The following is a 4,571-nucleotide window of genomic DNA, read 5'->3' as shown; positions in this document are numbered from 1 at the left end:
TTTCAGATCGCCGAAAATAGTATGCAAGATGGTGAAATATAGTTAGAAAAAAAGACGATCTGAACCTCGTACATCGGAAAAATGGCCTTTAAAAAAAGCCCTGACTTTTTTTTGGCTTCTTAAAAATGGCCTGATTTAAAATGGATCTAACTTAGAAGTATTTGGAAAAAAAAATAAAAATTAACTTCACAATGTCATTTTATTTTTTGATAATATTAAATACATCGTTGCCTATTTATATTATTAATCATATCAAGTTTTTTTATTGTAATTTTTAAATAACTTTCTACGCTTGTAAATGACTTTTGATTTCAACGATTTCATGTACGCCGCTGTGGTCGATAGGACAGTGTCGCTGACTTCGAACGGACAAGCTTCGAGATCGATCCCCGAAGGTTCCGGAATTCTAGTTTAGTTTAGGTTGAATTTTATGAGATAGAAATGTTGTTAATAATGATTGTTAAAAAAAATAATTGAAAAAAAGACATGGTAACGTTCGTTGGGGCGTGTGGCCCGCGTTACCCGTTGAAAATTAAAAATTTTTAATACTCCGGCTAGGGCCATGGTTATTTTAAATTATTGCTCAAATATAATTTAATGGTTCATTAACAATAATATAATTCAGTTTAAGGCTTTTTTGAAGCCTTATAAACATTTTATTTCAACTCTATGATGACATTCTTCGGACTGTTTTTTTGATTGTTTTTTCGGCATAACTTTTGTTATAATCAAGATAGAGCGTTCGTATTAGGCTCAAATTATGCGTCTCAAAAAAATCTAGTGACATCAGTCAGGATTTTTTTTCTATCAATAACGGTTTTCGAGAAAAAAAATTAAATATCCGAATTTTTTGTTTAATTTTGAAGTTTTTTTTCATTTTCTCAAAAACTATTAGAGATAGAAGAAAAAACCTCAATGCAGGCGATAGAGTTTTTCAAGGCGCATAATATGAGCCTAATACGAAGTCTCTATATCTATTTGACGTTGAGTCCCAGGTACCCGAGTAGAAATTTAAGTCAGGTCCTAATCAGGACCTGATCAGGATATTCTCATTTCAAATCCATTCCGGATCCACATTCTGGATCCGAAATGGATCAGGATGGTAATGTTTTTTGGTAAGGTTCGGATCCGGATTGGATCAGGTATACCTGATGTCGTCTTCAGGATAACGTAAAGTTACATGATCCAAAATAGATCCAGAATCTGGATCGAATTCTGGTCAGGATACATGATCCGAATTGGATCACGATAGATTATCAAGACTGGATCCAGATTCTGGATCCGAAATGGATCGGGATGGTAATGTTTTTTGGTAAGGTTCGGATCCGGATTGGAGCAGGTATACCTGATGTCGTCTTCAGGATAACGTACGGATACATGATCCAAAACGGATCCGGGATCTGGATCCAATCCTGATCAGGATACATGATCCGGAATGGACCAGGGAACATTTGCATTTTCGAAAAAAAAAAAATATTTTTTTTTCATATCTTTTCTTATAACATATAGTGGTTAATATATGACGGATGTATGAACGTTACATTATGGAACTTAACCTAAACCTAAAGCTGAATATTCTGCTCTTAAACTTGACCCAAATTAATTTACAGTGACCGGGTCTCGAACCCTCGAACGCGGAATTGAAAATATGCGGGTGACGCTCTACCCACTGAGCCATTTTGACAAACGATACTCGGGAAGATTTTTTCATTCTTATGAATTAATAAATAATAAATAAATGAGTTAGTAGATAAATAAACAAAAAACATAAATAAATAATAATTAACTATTAAAAATATAAAGAAAAAATCAAAACATAAAATAATTATTTTTTTTGTACGTGTTCAGTCCGAAATATATAAATTACTCTATCAGTTCAAGATCAAGACATAGTTACAATAAAAATACGAAATTCAGCCAATTTTTAAATACATAATTACATATATATACATAAATAAAACGTTATGTTTATGTATAATAAACGTATATGTTGAGGGTGTAATAAGTTATCCTGATACTATCTTTAACAAGAACATGGTGAAAAATTAACTTATTCTTTCAATATTTTTACTTCAGCAAGTCTGGATCAAGATTGGATCAATATATCCTTAGTAAGGATAAGTTAAGGTTATCCTGATCTAGAATGAATCAAGCAAATGGTATTGAAAGATATAAGTTACGTGATAACTTTTACCTGATCAAGACTGGATCCAGATTGGATCAAGATATCCTTATTAAGGATAAGGTAAGGTTATCCTGATGCTATCCGGATCAGGCAAATTGTACTTTAAAAAATGAATTATGTTTTAATTTTTACTTGATCAAATCTGGATCCAGATTGGATCAAGATATCCCTGTTGAGGATAAGTTAAGGATATCCTGATGTTATCTTGATCAGATAATTGGTATTTAAAAAATAATTTATTTATTAATTTTTACTTGATCAAGTCTGGATCCAGATTGGATCAAGATATCCCTGTTAAGGATAAGTTAAGGTTATCCTGATGCTATCCGGATCAGACAAATTGTTTTTAGAAAAATAAATTATCAGATAATTTTTACTTGATCAAGTCTGGATCCAGATTGGATCAAGATATCCTTAATAAGGATAAGTTAAGGTTATCCTGATCTAGAATGGATCAGTTTGTGATGGAGATACCTGAATAGGGAAAGCCTTATCATATCCTGATCCATATTGGATCAGGATGTGGTAAGGATACCTGAACAAGGATAACCTTACGATTTCCTGATCCGATCCGGATCAGGGTTCAGGCTATCCTGAACACATTTCTACTCGGGACATTTCTACTCGGGTAGGATCCCACAAGGGTGAACGGCCGTGCCAGGCTTGTTACAAGCTTGTGTTTCCTAGCCTTGGTGGACTAGAATGTGCCTAGCTTGGCACAGAGAATTTTTGCAGTCATTGCACAAGACTTGTTAATCTAGGCTTGTACCAAGCCTGTGTCGATTGTTATTTCCAAGCCTCACACAAGGTTAAAAATTCCAAGCTCAGTCTGTATTTCCAAGACTTGTTATTCCAGGCTTGTACCAAGCCTGTGACAATCGTTAATTCCAAGCCTTACACAAAGTTAAAAATTCCAAGCTCGTATCAAGCCTGTATTTACAGTCATTGCACAGTCATTGAATATTTTTTTATTGTTTTATTCAAAAGTTTACGTTTACTATATAAGATTATGGGCCTGGACAAGACAATATTTTTATATTTTGTTCATATTCTTATGCTTTTTATAAATAAATAACTTTTAAATATAAAAAGTTTGAGAGTGTCGGGGAACTGAGTTAACTACTACAAGCATCGTTTTAGTGTCGATGTAAATTTCGCTTGTTAGTATATATCCGTGCACACACATACTACTAAAGAACTTAATTTTTTCATCAGTGACGCGACAAAAAATTTTAAGATACGAGAATAAAAAAAAGCATTAATGATATATGGGCCCATATAAACTTCTTCATATAACATCATAAAAAAAACCGACAAGTATCTAAGTTAACGTCGTTTCCATTAGGGAACGACTTCCAATTCTTTTCACAAGATAGTTAATAAATATAGAATGAATATAAGGAAAATAACAGTTTTAACAAAAACATTTTCTCATTTTTAGCTGTTGACCACAGAGTTTTATATGTACCTCATTGCATTTCCATTCTCCATTCTCCATGCCGCTGGCGATTTATTTCTGATACTACCGAGAACACTAGAAAACGAAGATAGTCAACTCTATCTGTTACTGTAAAGAATAGTGTGTTGCTGTTCGGCTGCCGGATAGAAGCGCTCGCGCAGCTTATACGTTATACCTCATTATACTTCATGCCTCGTTCTCGAGATTACAATGTAGTACCGCCTACTGACCGCTAGAGTCCGCCACTTTTTAGATACCAAAAGCAAAATCTATATATCGATATATCGACCTATATGTCTACATTACTCCCTGACTTCATTACGCTTTTGGCGTTAGACAAGTCACAAAGTGTTTTTGCAAAAAAGTAAAAAATAGTGTAATTAATAATTATTAATTAATAATTATCAAGAAGAAAAATGGCAGAGAAGTTGGATAGGAAAGCAGAGAAGCGCAAGCGAGAAGAAAGGATAGACTCGGCTTTAGATTTAATCCTAAATAAATTACAAAAATTAGAGGATAAAGTTAAGGAGATCGATGAAAGAGATCCATTAAACAACGAAGGTAAGAAAATTTTTTATTAGAAAATAAATCTCATTATCAGATGAGACAGGTATTTTTAAGTACCATTGAATAACCGAGCTCATTATAAGGTGAGACAAGTGTTAATTCAAATAGACAGAAGAGTTCATTTTTAGATGAAACATAATCTGATCTCAGACAAAGCTTTTCACAAGAGGTTAAGTTGTCAATGTAAACGTTGTTGTGTGCAACGGTTTCATATTACGGTCACGTAGTCAAAACAAACGTTATCTTTTACATCTGTTTTTTCAGATGAGCAAAGTGAGAGATCTGCATTATCGGCTGACGATTCCTCGTCTAGCGATGATGACGGGCCAGTAGACAACATCAAAACTACTGCTCAGGTTC

This window comes from Aphidius gifuensis, linkage group LG2, assembly GCF_014905175.1.
Source record: "Aphidius gifuensis isolate YNYX2018 linkage group LG2, ASM1490517v1, whole genome shotgun sequence".
In the NCBI taxonomy this organism is placed as follows: domain Eukaryota; kingdom Metazoa; phylum Arthropoda; class Insecta; order Hymenoptera; family Braconidae; genus Aphidius; species Aphidius gifuensis.
The sequence above is the reverse complement of the archived record's forward strand: the minus strand, read 5'-3'. Positions refer to the sequence as shown.